The following is a 20,250-nucleotide window of genomic DNA, read 5'->3' on the forward strand; positions in this document are numbered from 1 at the left end:
AAAATTATTAACAAAGTCATACTTTAAGGTTGATTCTAACATTTGATGACTGACACATAGAGACAAACAACCACACACATTCACACTCACTCCTACAGGCAATTTAGAGTCACCAATCAACCTAAGATGCATGTTTTTGGACTGTGGGAGGAAGCCGGAGTACTCGGAGAGAACCCACACAGGCACAAGGTGAATATACAAACTCCACACAGAAAGGCCCTGGGTCAAAAGACTAAAATTTGACTAAAATTACAAAATATTTTTGTCAAAGGACTATGACTAAATCAAATTTAATTGTCAAAATTATACTACTTAGTGCAGAGGTGATCATTTAATATTCATATTCAATTATACATTCCATTTAGGTAATTGAAGCTAGCAGCCTGTCTTACTGGTCAATCCTGCTAGTGGATATGTTTTTAATCAAATTTTTCTATATATTCCAAGTGGTAGCATGAGTTTACACAGTATGCTTGACTGTGTATATTGTATGTGCTTGCACACAGTCACCCACGTGTGCAGTGAGCAGATGCCCTAGCCCTCAGACACAGTGCTGTGTAGCTCCACTATGCACTTGTCAAAGCATCCCGTGTTAGCCTGCACTGCCAACACTTGAAAGTCGGCCAGACTGGCCTCATCTGCTACCCCAACACCTTGTTAATGCCTGGAAGGGAACACAACTGCATAATCAGCTGCTAATACTTCTAAAAATAACTCCAACAGCTCAGGGGTCAGATGTTTAGAATCGATAGGCTGGCAGCCTACTGTAACGTTGGTTTATTTGACAGCTCCACATTTAAGAGTTTTTTCATGAAGGTAGCACCAGAGGTTTCTACACCAGACCAGCAAAAGCTGATGGAAGTATACGTATGGTTGGCAGTTTATTACTGCAGGTACACCAAACTAAAAGTGATGCAGTATAATCCAACAGTCTACAATAAATCCTGCCTTCATGGAGGTGATAATGTTCAGCTCTTGTTCAAGCTGTTTCAGAGAACAGGAGGCTGTTTGTGTTGCTGTTGACCTGACCTGCATGATACAGAGAGGTGTTTGTTACCAAGCCTGATATAAATGAACAATTCAACAGCACCACAAACTACATTTTCCAAACTGCAGTGTGCATTAGTTTTAGCTTGGTGTAGCAGAGCTCCAGCTAAAAATTATTTTCATTATTGATTAATCTGCTGATTTTTTTTTTATGAATTCCTCAGTCAAAATGTCAAGAATAGCTGAGTAACAGTCTAACATCCCACTAATCAGACATTTATTTTTGATCCTGTGGGGTGATTTTCAATTAGGTTTACATTTCCATATTTCCACCCCTAGCTTATATGCAAACAAAGCCTGAGTTGATGAACAACATGCAACACACAAAGGAAAGAGATTAGCAGCTTACAGCTGGAAGAGGTTGCAGTAGAACAAATAGCAGATGGTGGATTGACAGCTTCAGAGAATTCTTGGGGGAAAAGATTCTTTTCTCTTTGTCATGTTTAATAAGAAGTAGTTTTCCAAAGTTGTAGTTTGAACTCAGTACACAATTGAAATTATTTGTCAGTATGAAACAATAAAATACTAAATATCTACTATTTAGTTACTGTAGAAGAAAGTCCAGATCAATAGTTTCAAGATGTACCTGGATCTAATGTATGGTATGAGGCTGTAATATTAATTGGGTTAATATTTTAAACCAAATGTTTGTAAGAAGTCCAAGCTATGCACAGCTCTATTAAAACCATTATTATTAGAGGTGCACCAATCGATCAGTGGGGATCAGAAATGGTCAGTTTTTAGAGTGATCGACCTTGACCGGTGACAGGCTGATCACTCAGATATCTGACTCTGTGCTGGTCAGATTTAGAGGCACAACAGACCATGCTGCACAGACAAAAGGGTCGTGTGTGCACCTCAAGTGAGACTAGTGGACGTGTCTGGGCCGGGAGCTTGTTTACAGCACACAGAGGAGCCTAGAGAAATACCTCGGAGAAGGAGAAGCTACGTCCAAATCTCCGACAAGCAGCACACAATGAGGGAATACTGGCTACTCATGAAATGCATGTATACCTACAGTATATCCAGCCAGTGGTAAAACACAGCAAACACAAACTACACACACTTCAAACACACTAATAACAGACATTCTTCTGTTTCTATTACCTGTTGCACCTGTTTAGATTTGGAGAAGTACAAATACCGCACTTCATTTAATGTAAAATGTTAATCCAATGACTTATTTTTAATTCAAGTAAATTAAAATATACAAATATGCCTGTGTATGCTGTCAATTACAGCTCTTAAAAAGAAAAAAATCGGAATCAGCCAAGAAAATGGCTATCAGTGCATCTCTTGTTATTATTTTGTGTAAAAAACATACGACAAGTTTACGACATTAATATTTGATCATGCCTGTGATATACTACTGCCATGCTGATTTTGCCGTCTCTATAGTGCAGCTGTTTTGGAGTGGCCCACCTCCTCCTTGTCAATTAAGTGTTTTAATGTTCAAAGCCTTTGAGGAGCCTCATGAGTGCAGTGTTTTACCTCAGAAGCCTGATGAAAGCTAATGCTAATTGTTATGGTTCTCACCGTCATAAATATTCATTTGTCAACACAGTCTGTGACACACCACTTGCTCCTCTCTGCAGAGATTTTCAGCTTTGAAGACGCCAGGAGCCCTACTTCTCTAGCAGGGCAGGTGATACACACTTTCATCAGTAGGGCAGGTGATACACACTTTCATCTTTTCACTGAGGTACAGCATTAACTTATGTTCATTATCTAACTTATTATGCTCTACTGCTTTTACTGCGGTCACACTTTAAGCTTTACCTTTACTTATATCCGTCTTTATTTTAGTGAAGGTAAAAAAAATTGCGACTGGTAGCCACAGCAAGGTTTGTGGATTATTCTGAGTATTTCAGTTGTTGTTTCTAGAAAAGCACACAAAAGGACTAATCTGAGCAGGAATTTCCAAAACAATTCATTTCACATTAGTCTATCACTTCTGCTCCAAAGACTGGACCAACCCTCCTCGACCACTGAAGCACACACATTCAGGAGTGTGGTCTAGCCAGACACTGACTTTGTGTGTATTCTTTGTTATTTGCCTTTATTTAATATATAGCTGCTCCAAACTACAGTGTGTTTATTACAGGACACTAAACAGCTCCACTGGAACAGCTGCATCACCATAAAGCTATGGAAAGGACGCCTGTCAGTTTTTAGGATATATTTTGTGCACATAAGCATTAGCATGTCTGTCCACCTTCCTATGTGCCTCAACCCTGAAAAAAAATCCTCCAGGCAGTGCAAGGCCAGGTTGGCAGTGCCAGGAACACAATGGGTATCCCCAGTGTGAGACAGAGACACATTGACACCACCCCACACTGTCTCCAAGCTGTCTGCATGCCTTCACTGCTGTGGCAGGATGATGAAAGAAATGCATTTACATTAATCAAGTTGCTAAGCTTCTCCAAGGACTCTCCCTTCCTGTTGTCTCTCTCTCTCTCCATAAAAATACCAGGCTTCACTAATTAGGTGGGGATTTTTTTACCCAGTAAACAGGTTCAACTGAGCTGAGGGTTTGTGCCTGATAATAAGCAGCTCTTCCTAGAAACATAGCAAGTACAGGTGATTAGCTTCAGTCGCCACTTATCTGTGCAGATTCTCAGTCATCCAGGTCATAGTAAACCACAACCGAAATAACCTTGGAAATCAACTGGACTTGGATTTCTAGATCGAAGACATTTCACCTCTCATCCAAGAGGCTTCATCAGTTCTGACTGACTGGTGTTGAGTCGGAGATAACATACCAGATATCATTTAAGTCCACATACTTTGTTAGATCATCCTCCATCCTCTGTGTGGCCCTGGTTTTATAGAGGGACTGTATCAAAATCTCTTTCATTTCATTTCATTACTTAAAACCATTATTTTAGTTTCGATTGGGATCATTTGTTGTTTTTATGATCAAATTTCTTTCATTTTTTGTGTATTAAACAATTACACAAAACCTTGGAGTAGGTTGTGTTACTCTTATTCAATTGCTGTAATGTGGTAGGGATGGAGCCAACAATGATTTGCAGTATCAGCACATTTGATTGTATTTTTCATAAATAATCAGCTACTTAGAAAGTAGTGTGAATTAGTATCATGTATGTATAAAATAATGATCATTATGTGATATCAATTATTGTTTGGCCAAAAAACATTTTTAAAAAATGCACAAAACACCCCACCAACATCGCAATTTCCCAGAGGCTAAACTGATTTATTCAGACTTTTTGTCCAGCCAACCCAAAAATATATGGTTTACAGTAGTTTACAAAAAAGGAGCAAGACTGCACTTTGAAAACACTGCAAATATTTGCAAGGTTTTCTTTTTAAATTACTTAAATGACAATATGCTGCTATGTTAACACCATTATATCTGGTGCGTAGCTGGCAAAGGGCCTGGGCGCCACTGGCACAACCAAACTGTTTCCCAGCCCACCCAGTCGAGTTTCATCACAATATTGTGGAAAGTGCAAGCTATAGCCTACAAGAGTCAGGTGTCAAGAGACTGACCCCCGTGTCTACACCACAAGCACAGCGTGGGCAGCACCTTGCATGAGGAGTGGAAGTGCTTTGTGTACAAAAGGTGCACAGAGGAGAAAGGAAACAACAGCCCCAAACCGACAAATAGTAGACAATGAGGGAATTACTGGCTACATTTGTATGTACTGTATGTATACCAGGGCTGTCACTTTTCCCAAAAATCATGTTTTTAAAGCAAACATAAAATAAAAAGGGACAGCCCTAATATGTACAGAATATCTAACCCATGGAATTAAAAAAAATCTACAGCATGTTCAGCGGGGTTAATCACCACCAGAACCTCAGTCATGGTGTCTAGCTAAACTAAAGCTTGTTCTTAGTCTGCTGTCAGTAGGAGAATCAATTCTTGCACCAAATCAAGATTTCTGAGTTTAAGTTAGGCTGCACTGTAGACTATGCAGTAGAAATGGAGTGTGTGCTCATAATATAAACAATGTTTGACTGGGCGTTCTCTTTTCCTTTTACTGCTGATTTACTTTCTGTTTGTGCGTTTGTGGTTTTTTTGTGAGCTGGCCATGGTACTGACCAAACAATATGTGGTCATGCATGAGGGACATTTCTGTCTTAATTAACACAGCCTGCTGTTTACGTTTATTTGCCTCTGGGTGACAAAAGGGTTAATTATATGGTTATAAGCTGCATAAGCAGCAGGAGTTCACACCAGTCCTGATTTTGAGTTTCAGTTTGAGTTTCTGTTGTTGTTACTAATAGGTTTTAAACTGCACAGGCTACAGAAGACAGGTTTTTGTTTACAGTGATGTGTGTAGCCTTAAGAGGTATGCCCTGCTGGTTTAACATGCTGTTTTGTGGAAAAATATGGCCGTTCCACTTTTGTATTGGCTCACCCAAAATACATTTTCTGTCTGTGCCACTGTATTATAGAGTAGTTTAAAATGTTTTTAGAACTGTTTCCACTTAACACCCCAGCCATAAAAATATGGTTGGTGAGAGATCATTATATTAGCAGCGGAGCAATATGTTCAACTTAGATTGATTGCTTGTCTACTGTACTTTTTAGCTTTTGCAATAGAATATCCTTTATTAATTAGAGCTACTAAATGACTGGGATGTGCGTTTATGTTCCACAGTGTGATGGAGAGGCCCTGTGAGCACTGACACACACAGCAACATCATTAACTTGTGCATCCACCAACAGACATTACAGGTTGTAAATGCTGGAATAATTACTTGATAGTTATGATGACAGCCTGAGAAAAACGGAGTTTACCCCACTTCATATTTGAAATTACAGATGCAGTTGAACAATTTTCTGTGATTTTTATCTTATTATGGCTGAACTCTGGAAATCTGCATTTTGGTTTTCACTTACACACTTTCATTTCACATATTTGATTTGCTTGTGCATATACGTATGTACTAAATTCACATCTTAGGATTTACCTTAAATGAACACCCCAAATTCATCCTTTGTGTGGCACTCTTGGTTTTTTTCTTTGTACTATCTTTTAGGGTTGGGCAATGATTTTTGAAAAGATCATTACATTTAAAAAACTTAATATTTCATGACTATGGTTTTGTCTTTAAAATCAAAGAGCCAATTTTACTACTTGCTTGTACCGACACTTGTAAATAATGTGATAATGAGGTCAGTATATCATTTTACTACAGCACCAAATACAAACAACAGAAACATGCAAAGACCACAGCCATCAAGAAAAACAGTCACAGCAGAACCGGGTAAACTGTACGATGATAATGCATGTGATCTGTCGTTTGACAAGTGTTGAAAAGGTGTCTGTGGCCACGGATGCATGGATAGCGCTTAAAATTGAATTGTTTGTGACAGTCACCTGCCATTATTTAAGCAACTAGAAAATACAGAGTGCTGTTCTTCAGTCTACAGCAATGGCTTTAATGCTAAGAACCTGGTGAATGTGCTTTCCACCACTGTGGAACACAGGGGACTTAACAGGTAAAGTCACAGCATGAGTACATGACAACACTAGGAAAATGGAGATAACCAACACGGAGCAGTTGGAGTGGGACTCTCAGTGATGCCAGAGTCATTAAAACTCTTTTGTCAGTGCCTTGATTAATCGCCAAAGAGTTCCCAGCGAATATTGAATAGCATTTTAGCTTGAAATGCACGTCCCTACTGTCTTTAGCGGTATATTGGAAAAATGACAGTTTGCTGAAGGAGTGTTTTAAAACGTTTTCAAGTAACCAATCAGACAGACAGAAAATTACTCTGCAACATTTTTTTTTTTCATTTTATCAGACATTGTCTAGTTCTGCTTCATATCATAAAATAACTTTGGGTTTTAGACAGTCAGTTGGACACCACAAAACATTTGATGCCTTTTTTTTTAACATTTCACAAATTAAACAGTAATTATAATTGAGAGAATAATCATTTATCAATAATTAAAATAATTGCTAGTGGTAACTCCAGTTTTAATATTTTTGCCGTAAAGCTATAAAATCTAGAGTCAAAGCTGATGTTGTGTTTTATATCACACTGTGAATTGAATGTCTTTGGCTTTAGGGCTGTAAGACTTTTGAAAAAGGATATTTCACACTGTGATGGGAATTGTTTTATGCATTTTTTGACATTTCATGGATTAAATTAACCACTTCTTTAAATTGAGAATATAATCAGCAGATGGATTAATAATGAAAGTAAACATTAGTTGCAGTCCTACAGTAGTTTTATGTTTTTCCATACAAACCGGTCAGCAATCCTTTATAAATGATTAAATTCAAGAGGCAGCTGTTTTCTACCAAGGGGGAAACTACAGTAAAACCCTTTCAAGGATACATAGGCAGAGTTTTGCTTTGCTTTTTTTAACTCAAAAGATTTTTGATAGAGTATTGCTTCAAAATTGGAGGGTGTTCAAAAACAAAAAGCCCTTCAAACCAGGCAGCAAATCAGATCATATTAGCAGTATGGGAGCATCTTAATCTTTGTCATACTCCCTTTGCAAAAACAGATGGTGATTATCAGGCCTAGACTGTCGTTGACTGACAATGTGGCCATGTTAGTCTTCATATTAGATGAGACTGAAGTCCTCACTATAGTTAAAGCATGTTTTCAATTAGAGCGACAGGAAGCCAGCTGTCCCTCTCTCTGAAAACCAAATTCCCCCCTCACAACAACATATTATCAAGAGTTCTTATTATCAATCTGACCACTCATCTTTATAACCACTTGAACTAAAGCACATTTCTATACTGCATTACATGCATCAGTGACTTGTGATGACCCATCCTGTTACATTACATCACATTACCCTTTGCTCAATATTACATGCTTTGGATCTATTATAGGAACAGTGATAGCACACTGGATGCAAAGATGCAGTCTGTCAGCAGATATGAGTTATTGTGTTTTCCTAGAATACAACGCTTTTATATAAAACATTTACATTTAAATAGAGATTTTGCACATTGGGTGCACAGATGCTTACAAAGTGTTTTTAAAATTCCCCTTGACCTTCCCCTTAAACCGCTATTTCAACTGGATATCCAATAGAGACGGAAGCTTACTTAGACAAAAGCTTAACAGACAAAAGCCAAAACTTCTATCTTCACATATTCAAAAAATAATCACTGTTTAGTGCCTATTATGGTTTTAATGTTCCAATGTTCCTTAGTCTGTTGAATTTTCCACCCTTTAGCCCACATCCTTTTCATTTGCTGTGAAGAACTTGATTTGTATTCCAGGCCTGTAGGTCAGAAATGCATGTGCAGTTTGACATAATATCTACGAAGAACTTTGTCATATCAGTATCATTTTACAACACACAGACGCACACTATACGCATGTCTAATTATCCATGTTGTTTGCAAAGAGGGCACAATGTCACTCCAAGTTTGTGTGTTTCTTTTGGAGGAGGCATCATTGTTTACTCTGCATCAAAAAATAAAATTGTTTTGATGACTGTCTGCCCATGTTCACATCTTGCTAATTGCTCATGAAGTAATTTCCATAAATAATTGCGTCTGTTTATTGCGAAGGCCCCATCTGTCACACAGGAGTAATCAAATGAGCACTGTGGCTTTGAGTAATGGCACCTATGGGATTATAATGAAATACTCCTGCCTCAAAGCAAATTAAACACAATTGTAGCTCATACTGTAGCACAGCTATTATTCCAACAGGTAAAATATTCATTTTGGATCAGGCCCATATCAAACATCATGGTGGAGAATATGATTTTGAGCAGCTTTCTGGTAGATACTGTCAGATGCTGGTAGCCTCCCTGAAACATCTCATTAACTGTGCAGTCTTCAGAGAGTGAACTGACTTTAGTGATGCCCTGACTTTTCTTCTGGTGCTAGTATAAGGTCATTTTTAAAAATACTTCAACATCTATTAAATAGACTGGAACAAATTTTTGTAATGGCATTCATGGTTTCCAGGGGCCACATGCTAATAACATTATTGATACCGTGACCTTTCCTCAAAATACCTGCAACACTAATGGCATTCCCAACAACCTTACTTTGTTTAGAAGTAATTACTAAATGTTATCACACCAAGCTATCTTTGAAGAGCACAACTAAATTCTTAGGTCAATGTTCTGCAGATGCTCACTGCAAACACAATATCAAATTGCACATTAGACCTGGAAAAAAAATTCACTCTGCTGCTGAAAAATCTAATGCCGTCATGTTAGTATTAGCACAGGGGTATGACAGTGTTCTGTTTCTAGGATAGCTTGATCTGGACAAGCTCAAAGATGATATTTAGCAGAGTCAATTAAGCAATTATATGCTCCATTTAAACTACTGACCATAAAGTCCCCTACTGTTTCCTGCTCCACTGCCTGCTGTGTCTGATTTAATATTGCTGTACTGGCAAATGATTGTTCTCAATACTGCAAAATATTTTAATCAATTTTCATGTTGAGATAATGGCTTATTTAAATTTTTCAGACTGAAGAATATTTAAAAAGACAGGTTTCAGAATATTTTCTGTGTTGTCAGAGACTGGAAACCTCATTAAGAAGTGATTACACTGAAACTGATTAAAATTAAATTTTCAGTTCCTCTTTACAATAGTTATTGAGTTTACAATTACACAACCAATTGAAGATATAAACTCATTTGTAAGTACCTCAAATAAAGATTAGGATGTTTGATTCCTCACCATTTGGTTTTCCTGGGTCAAAGTATGGTTACTACTTTTGCTGAGCTTCTGTGGTTTCATAATTCATTTTTATTTCTACTTACTCTGTAGCTGACTGGTCAGTCATACTGGTCATCTCATTTGTTAGTGTGCCAAGAGTCACTTCAGAGATAATCTGCAATCAAACGTGTATTACAGACCTCTGACTTCCTCTGGACATGAGACGTCTGGGAAAACAATAAGCTGAAAGAGAAGAGAGCTGATGTGACTTTTGCCTTTTGATACTACGTCCATTTCTTTGATAGTTTTCTGCGTCTCCTTTCTCTCTTCTTCTTCTCATGTCTTTTTTGCTCCTCCATTTAAAGTATTGCCTTGCTACTCCCATATTATTGTCCTGTTCCCTTTCAAATCCTGTTTCTTTTGGTCAGTGAGCTGTACCTGACTAAGGATTTTGTCAGTTGGTTATTGGTTGTATTTTCTCAGTTTGCAGTGCTTTCTCAGCTGCTACAGCTTTTAGGTTGTGGTCTTATAAACTTTGACTCTCCGGGTACATTACAGAACACACAGTTTTGCTGCTAGTGGGGTCTCTTGAGTTTTGTTACATGATGCTGTTAGCTGCCTAATGGAGCTTGAAACACATGACATGGGGGTTTCTACTTTTGATCAGATGCTGCCTTGGGCTGAGAGACAATTATCCTGAAAAATAAATTCTAATACTGTTCCCTGTTGATAAACACTTAGCAATTTCATGTCTGAAGTGATTTGTGGCACACTGTCAGTTACAGAGTAGCTCTTAGAATCAGTTGGGTTCACCTTCACTACCTCTATATGTAACTGTACATCATTTTAAGTTAGAAATAATCAGTCAATAATACACAATTAAATGTGCCAAAGAAGGGGAGAGCATCAGTATACTAGTTAAATGATGTCTACCCATTATTTGGCCCCAGTGAAGGGGGTGTCAGGCCATGCCGCCATAAATCCTCAGAGCCCCACAATAAGCAACACCATTTTCCAGACCTAACCTACTCTTAACACAAAGTATCCCTGAACCCTATGCACACCCAAGCAAAGAGAAGATATGTGGCTTGACAAACAGCATCTGCATTGTATTTGCTCAGTTCAAGCAGTGGCTGGCCAGCTGGCTTGTAATGGCAGTGACCTCAGAGCCAGGTCTGCTCAGTTGCCTGACCACTGACACTCCAACAAGATTATTAAACAAAGAAAGAATACACTACAACAGCCCCAGTGAGTCAATAACTATAGTCTCACAAACGCAAGTGATGCTATACAAATAAAATTGAACCGAATTGAATTAAATTCCATTTTCCCTCCAAGTGACTCAGATTTGACCTTTTCACGCATGTGTGAACAACCCAAATCAGATGCTACACACATCCATATGTGATTCTAGATCCCATTCATATCCAATCTATGGAATTCATATGTTTTTTCAATGTCTCACTACGCGGCACATGCACATATCACATGTTGTCATGAATCACATGCACACATACACACACACACACACACACACACACAGGTAAAAAATAAGCACAGAGTAGAGCAACAACAGTGAAGGGGTCATTGGAGAAACAAAGACAATCCACATTTGTTGAATATTTATGGAGAAGCTTCTGATCAAGCCAAACTGAAAGGAACTGTGCAATTTGACAGTCGCACAAATGATTTTACTGTTAATATTCTTATACACACTCACAGTTCATTTAAATCTGCGCATGTGTGACAGTTCAGGACCTGTATTGAAATTGGAACTGGATCACTCAAAAACATGAATGTAAACCATTAGCACAAAACGACTGGAAGTGAGCATTAAGGCCTGTAACATGAGATGCAAAGTACTGTGTTATTGCCGTCTGGCTTCTGTTTGAACATGGATGAGCAGGGTGACAGTTAGATCAGGAGGAAAACACAAAGGTATGCCTGGGCAATGAAGTTGAAAGTTGCTGTTCTTCTTCTTGGCTGTTGCAGATTGATGGCAGTTTTAACCTTGACAGGTCATAAATCACTGTGATTCTCTGGAGATTGCTGGTGTGTGAGAGTAGTGGCTTAGAACAGAGAGCGAAGGCAACAACACTCCATCACAATAATGATAGAGACCCAACTTACAGAGATGGAAAAAAATCATGGATAAATGATTGAGTCTATACTTGCTGTAATCATCCCAAGGGGTGTTTACAGTCACTACAAGGATCAATGTATCAATGCTTGCTGGTCTTTACAAGGAAAAAATGGTGATTAATGGTGTCATTTGAAAACATGGTTCACTGCAAGTAGACTGTGTTTGCTCCCTTAGTACATCCCTTAATCATCTCCTTCCCCTCGCCTTTCCTGTTTCACTGATTTGTCCCTTGTGACATGACCTTGTGGATGAGCTAATCTCTTACTGGCCCTTTCATCTGAACTCCTCCGAACAACGGTTCGAAAAAGTGAAGAAAAACGTTTTTATTTGTGATTTACAAAAATGTGTTAAGGGTAATACTAGTGACATGTTTTAGTATTTTAGCTAATTTCTCATTTTGCATTATTTTTCCTTTGTTGTCGTCACTGTCACTGGTCAGAGTGCTGTCGTTTGTCAGTGGTTGTTCTTTGCCGGTTAGTTGTTTGTTTGCTGGTTGTGGCTTTTGACAGTTGTTGTTTAGTCATTGCTTGTGGCTTGTTGCTTACTGCTGTTGCTGAATGGGTTTTTGTTGTTTGCTGTTTGTTTTATGGGTTTGTGTTTGTTGTTGGTTGGTTTTTGCTGGTTTTTGGTTGGTTAGTTGTTTTTAGGGCTTCACCTAATGACTTTTAATTATCAGTTAATTAATTGGACAATTATTTTCTTGATAAACCAATCATTGTTGTATGGCATGTCAGAAGTGAATACATTTCTTCATCTTTACTCGTGGAGCCATTTTAGACAGTGCATTTAAACTACTATACTATTACATAAAAATAAATGCAAAGATAAAAAGTGAATGCAGACAGTTCTGCAGATTAATGTATCTACTCCTCTGTTGGTTAATGTGTGTTTAAGCTATGGTAACAGCCTCACAGCCTCGAGACACCCCGCAGCAGAGACGGCACAAGCTCAGTCTAGTATTGCTACTGCTACCGCTACCATTTTTTCTAGGAATGAGGCTGCAAACAACAGAAATATGTTTAAGGTATTAATATACATTTAAACTGAGCGTGACCAGTGGTCAAACTCTCCTCAATAAAGCAACAACCATTTTTGTAACAGGCCATAGACAAATGATCATATTGTTATTTGAATGCAATATACTGGTATAATTAGCAATGTAACCTCTCACACCAGATGGACTGGGAATGCCTCCCAGACATTTCTGCAGATTAATGTATCTACTCCTCTGTCTGTTTAAGCTATGGTAACAGCCTCACAGCCTCGAGACACCCCGCAGCAGAGACGGCACAAGCTCAGTCTAGTATTGCTACTGCTACCGCTACCATTTTTTCTAGGAATGAGGCTGCAAACAACAGAAATATGTTTAAGGTATTAATATACAAGTTTAAGGTAAAATGCTTCAGTATTTGTAGTATTTTCTAAACACAATCCACAAAAAAAATATTACAATATAGTAACTCTTACTTGGAAAAAGTGCTTAAATTTTTCTAAACTTATTTACATTGTGTATTTATAGATGGAACGATTTGTCAATTGACAGTGAAACAGTCAATAGTTTAAATCATGTTTAGGCCAATGTGCTAAACATAGACTGTGTCCAGCTTCTTAAATGCATACATTTCATTTTCTAACCAAATAGAATAATCAAGAAGGCTAATATTAATCAATGAAAAGCTAGCTTGTTAAATGTACTATAATTGTATTATGGTGCCATGCTCTTATTAACTTGGCTTCAAGTTACAGCAGACAGTTTCTTTGTTACATGAACAATGATAGATTTTTTTTGTGTGTGTTGCAGTCCAGCAACTTTGCCACCTCACCATCAATTATATTAAACAAAGCCTTTTCTATATTCAATCAGTTTTGACAAAGTTCACTCCGGTGTATTTGCTAATAGGTACAACTTGTCTGCTTTTCAAAGTAGGTGCCGTTTCATCTATGACAGCAGTACAGAAGCTGCACAACTAACAACTAAGTGGAAAGCGGACGATGAGCTGCCAGCTACCATTACATCCCCCATCACTGGGTATTTGCAGTGTCATTCAGAATTTAGAGCATACACAGTCAGCAGTGACATCGCTACAGAAGACAGCCTGTTGGATAAAAAACTCCATTCCTTCCAATTAAGAGGGAATAAAGAATGTTTGACTGAGCGGTGCCGTCTCTGTGAATAATGCCCTGACATCAATTTGAAGCACTACACAGGACTTAATCGTCTTTTGAGAGCTGATCTCAGGTATTTCCTCTGTTCTTCACGTAGCCATTAAATACAATAGTTAGACCTGCGGCTCCCAAAGTGGATGCCACTGCACCCTGGGATACGTTGGGAACAGGTTAAGGGTGTCGCAAGAGTATCATTGTTCATTTAATTGTTTAGTATAGAAAAATATTTATAGAAACACTCAGTCCAGGGTTTTCCCTGCCACAGAAAGGCTTTGGTGCAGCACCTAAGTGTTTCTGCAGGGCACCTTAAGCCAAATGAACATGAAGAGAAAAACATATCAGAATGAATGTACTTTAGAAATAAGGAGGAGAATTCTATGCACTGAAAAAAGAAGACTTTTGACTATATATGCAGAAAGTGTTGCCAGCTTTCATTCACAAATATTGTAAGCATAATACTCAAAAAAAAGAGAAAAATAACACTTGACCTAGACTGCACCCGAGCCCTCTGAAGACCAAGGGAAAACCCTGTAGTCCACTCACACAATCAAAGTGGCAACAGTTGTGGCTTCAAAATACAAAGACATACGACAAGCATTAAAAATTTGTATAGAAATAAGCAAACCTGAACCGTCCTTAGTTTTTGTTGACTAAAACTAACAAAAACCAAAAGACAAAAATTTGACTAAATTTTCATCTAAAGACTAAATCAAAGTCTGCCCTCAGCAGTGTTTCTCATTTTCATCAGTGAGAGCAGAGGAATAAGAACTACCTGAATTCTTCGTACATGGCTAGAAAAGTCAGAGCTTAGAGAATCCTTTTACTTTGCCAGTCTGGATGTCAGAATTCAAAGTCATGCACAGATAGGAACAAAATGCTGCACGATAAGATGTTGCAACACTAATAGGCTGAGGTGGACAAAATATAGCAGAGTTTCATTGGCTTCATTTCATCTGATACAGATCCTTTAAAATATGTCTGGCACAACCCTGATTCGCTTTGGACATCTCTACTAAAAGCATGATGTCTAACAGCCTACTAGCTTCTAGTAACTCTTCTCGTCTGCTGCACCATCACGGGTTACTGGTCCCTTTCCAAAGTTTTGTATATCCTTGGTGCATCTCATTTCCTATCTCCCACAAGTTCTGGTCTCATGTGACCTGGAAATTGATTGAGGTCTTCCATTATTAAGGTCAGTTCAGTTCTCCTACTGCTGCTGATTGGAGGAGATTGGAGGATACAAATAAGCAGGACTGGGTAATATGGCTGAAATCAATAGCAGTATTAATAAGGAGGAGGCAGACCATGATTGGATGCACTATAAGTCTCTACTTTACTATAGTGACAAATCACACCATTTTTGAAATGTAACAGCATTAATAGCAAAAGCGTAGTGTCAACATTGTTAGGCCTCCCAGCCATAATAAAAAAAACTAGAGCCTCACCTGAATGACTGAAGATGCACCTGTACCCTTATCAGCCTGCTCTGCTTCTCTTGCCTGATGACGTTGTTTTCACATTTCAGATCTCCCACTCTTCCATGGAAAGTTCAGATATAAAGACACACTATGTATATGCACATGCATGCGCACAAAAACAAACAGGCAAAATGCACCCCTAAAGATAAAATGTTTTACCAAATGCACCTTTCACCTCAGAAATGGAAATTAAAGGGTGGTGACGTTGCCACTGTTGCCTGCAGAGCTCAATGGCAGCTTTTCTCATCATCTGCAACTTCAAAGAATGCTCACCAACTTCTAAACCAGCTTCTGAAACAAGATCCCTGCCTGTTCACGGGGTCTCTATTGGCAAAAAACTGACCATATGAAGCCTTTTGGCCTCGAGATGAAAACAAAAGAACTTCTCTGCATTCGCTGATCTAGGATGATTCCCGTATTATTATTCATTCGCGCTCCTTCTTGAAAGTAACTCAGTGTGAGCCTGATATCAGTGAATAAAATAATAAACAAATGAAAACTACCAGGCTTTCCAGTCAAAGGCATGAAGAAAAACCTAAAACAAAAATGGCCACCTCTTGAGCTAATCAAGATCAACGTGTTGAACCAGACAAATTTAATCAACAGTAGAATTAGAGTTAATGCCACTCTAAATTATAATTCTAATCTTCACTTCAGCCCCATACTTAGGCTAATCAGTTACACACACCGTTTGTAATTACCTGCTATTTAGTAATATCTCTGCGGTCTTTTATTCTATGAAAAATGGTGGAAGCAACTGATTTGTGAAGGCCAAGTTTTGCTTCAGACTAAAACACTAATCCCCACATCGTTATATAATACGTCAAATGTTTTACTAATGCAAAGCACATGGCTCTGCTATGGATAATTTTTCAAAACTTTTTTACATAAGCAAAAAGTCATTCAATTAATTAGTCAACTGACAGAAAAGTTCATTTAACTCATTTTTTAGGCTAAAGCTCCAAACAATCATCTGACTTCCTAAATGTGAATATTTTATGCAACATCATCATTTCAAATTTTTAACTGCTGCATGCATATAAAGAGGAATGATCCCTATTTATAGGTGTTTGTATACTCAACATCTGATATGCTGATCCAATGTTTTATAATCGTCTATACGAGTGAGTGAAAGTTTATAATAACTGGGAAAATTTTGTTTGTGGATTTCTGAATGAAACATCTTTCACAGAATGGTGTTAAATCCCACTGAACATTCTGATTATTTTCATATTTCTAATGCCATTTAGTTCAATTCAGTTTATTTGTATAGCACCAATTCAAAACAGCAATGGTTCTCAGGGCACTTTACATAATTAGGTCTAGACCTTACACTATTATAAGGAAAACCCAACAAATCCTCCGTGAGCAAGCACTTGGTGATACTAGGGAGAAAAAATTCCCTTTAACAGAAGAAACCTCCAACAGACCCCAGCTCTCGGTGGGAGGTTTTTTGCCTCAACCGGTTGGTGTGAGTGGATAGAGGAGAGAGAAAAGAAGAAAAGCATCAGGACACAACAGGTTGTTGTGGTGCCCTGAAATATCACAAGAAAAAAACCACCACCAAAAAACAAAAAAAGAATAGCCACATAGTGAACAGCTGATTGACAGTCGGCTGAATACTCGGTGGGTATACATACAGTTTATATACATATATATATAAACACACATGCTGTTTTCATTCCTTCTGGGGACTTTACATTGACTTACATTCATTTCCTGTAGACTTATCCTAACCTTAACCATAGCCACTATTTGCCTAACACCTAACCTCATCCTAACCCTAAACTATGTTTCCACCCTAAAATTCAGTGATTTCCTTGTGGGGACTAGCTTCCCAGAAGCTAGTCCCCACAAGGATGGCCAAGTCCCCACAGTGTGAGTGTGTTAACAGGTTTCGGTCCTCATGACGTAAGTAATACAAAGGCACACACACACACACACATACACACACACACAAAACAATATTTTGTGATCCAGTTGAAGTCAGAAGTTTAAATACACCATGGTCAAATGCATTTAAACTCACTGACATTTAATCCTATAAACATTCCCTGTCTTAGGTCACTTAGGATCACTACTTTATTCTAAGAATGTGAAAAGTCATAATACTGTAGTAGAGAAAAAGATTTATTTCAGTTTTTATTTAAGGATGCCTTCCACAAGCTTCTTACACTACGTTCCTGAAATTTTAGCCCACTCTTCACTGACAGAACTGGTGGCACTGACTCAGGTTTGTAGACCTCCTTGCTTGCACATGCTTTTTCAGTTCTACCCACAAATTCTCTACTGGATTGAGGTCAGGGCTTTGTGGTGGCCTCCCCATTACCTTGACTTTGTTGCCCTTAAGACATTTTGCCACAACTTTGGAGGTCTGGCTGATTTCTTTTGATTTTCCCATGATGTCAAACAAAGAGGTACTGAGGTACTGAGTTTGAAGGTAGGTAAAATACATCCACAGGTACACCTCCTATTGACTAAAATAATATCAGTTAGCCTATCAGAAGCCTCTAAAGCCATGACATTTTCTGGAAATGTCCAAGCTGTTTAAAGGCCCAGTCAACTGAGTGCATTACATTTCTGAGCCATTGGAATTGTGATATAGCAAATTACAAGTCAAGAAAAATCATGTCATGCGTAAAGTAATGTCCTACCCAACTTGCCAAAACGAGAGTTTGTGAACATGACATCACTGGAGTGGTTTAAAAAAATTTGTTTTAAGGACTTCAGCCTAAGTGTATGTAAACCTCTGACTTCAACTGTAGGTTGATGTGCAGGAGGTTCTGTCCATCTCTTGATCTCATGCTATGACATGCTTAAGGTGCAGTGAGTATTTGTCTGTCTGCTAAAGATGTGCACAACTAGCACCATCAGTAGCTGCACTCGAAGGAGAGAGGCAGGCCTTCACTGTATTTTCATGTGACTGATTTCCTTTGGGTATCTGAGTCCAAAAACTGCTATAGTGTCCGTGTGGAATGGTGATATAGTGAGATGCAAAAAAGCGGATGCAGTGACATCTAATGCCTGCAAATATAAAGTAATCACACCAGCAGGGCCCACAGCTCTATTCTTCATCCTATTACTCATAAATCTCTCAGTTACCCCCAGCTGTCTGCTTGCCACAGATAATAAGGAAGCCAAACATTTTTCTCTTTGCTTTATGAGTCTCTCCTTTATCCTAAGTAGAAGCTACTTTTCAGAAACCTTTCTCCTGAAAACTCTGGGTATAGAATTGTGATGAGCTGAAAAAATTTAATAAAAAGGACCATGCAAAAAGGACCTTGGCTAAATCTGACAGCCAAACATGCTAAATTATACTTTACTTTTGTGTAGCTTTGGTGTGCTGATTAAACTCTGTGGGTGACAGAGGTCAAGGATGTGTGACTGCTTTCATTTTTTTAAATCTGACAGAACATTGCCATGGTCATAGTGTATGCTCTATTGATTGAAAACAACTCTTAAATGTTCCATGAAAGGGTGGTGTTAAGTGGGAGGTGAGTTAGGCTGTGAGAAACAGCAGGGTTTCTGGGTGATATTTTGTGCCTGCCAGGACCATCTGCAAAGTTGGAACAGCTCTCGTGTTCATGCAGTCCGATTGGTCGCTACATCTGTTCTCTCACACTGTTGACACAGCATGCGTCATACATGTGTGTGTGTTTCTTTTCTTCTATATCTGCAATGGCCCTTCTGAAATTTACACTTTAAAGGTGAGAACATCTGTGAAGCGTATGAGATCAATATGGCCAGTCGCCACCAAGAAACTAGGACTTGAATTTATGTTTAAAATTAGATTTATGATTAAGTTCAAATGAGCCAAGGCTAGACATGTAGTGCTGAGCCAATTAGTGAAAACGCATTTCAAGGAGTACTTGCTTTATTAAGAAAGGGCAAGCAGCTGTATTTCAAATGTGAGCTGCCTAGGTGCTCATTATGGATCTTCACAGGCCAGCTCATAACCTTTCCTGTGGGTTAGTACTGTACAAATCCACCTTACCCAGTGGAAAAGGTATTGCATCTTTCAAGGTATTTCACCTGTCAAAACAGCTCGGTTTTCCAATGACCTGAGTTGAATTATCTTGCATCATTTTATTATTTGAGATTTTTGTTGTTCTGAAAGCCTGTTTCTACAGTTGCATATAAATTATGCAAGGGGTTAAAAGCAGTCCCACTGTAAACACCTGAGCTGCAGGACTCTGATTTATATACTGTATTTCTGTATAGATAGACAGCAGATCAACCCTGAACAAATGTAGAGAATAGTACCTCTTTGTGCATTACAGGGCCAATCTTGGCCAATATACACTAAAAAATGATGTTCCTATATAGCCTATGCAACTACATTGCAAATACTGATATGTTTTGTTGTGAATATATTACTAGATTGCATTCTGCTGCAAAATAAGCCATCCCTGGTAGGCTAGTGGTTAAGACACAGCGCTCTCACCCTGTGGCCCAGGTTCAAATCAGGGTTGCGTCAGGAAGGGCATCCGGCGTAAAACGCGTGCTAAATGTCAACATGTGAGTTGTCAGTGTGACGATTCGCTGTGGTGCCCCTAAATGGGAAAAGCCGAAAGTGACTTTCTTGATTCTGCTGCAACATAACATTAAACCTTGAATGAATGAAGCACTGCATTTTTAAACACTACAGGATGCAGGAAAAGGTGAAGAAGAGAGTAAGGCGGAAGCACAATGGGCAGTGTTGTCACCTCAATGGCTTGAATTTGGCTTTATTTATTACTTCTTAACATAACTTAAGCATGTTAACCATGTTTAATAGA

The sequence above is a fragment of the Monopterus albus genome, unplaced genomic scaffold, assembly GCF_001952655.1.
Source record: "Monopterus albus unplaced genomic scaffold, M_albus_1.0 scaffold11.1, whole genome shotgun sequence".
In the NCBI taxonomy this organism is placed as follows: Eukaryota; Metazoa; Chordata; class Actinopteri; order Synbranchiformes; family Synbranchidae; genus Monopterus; species Monopterus albus.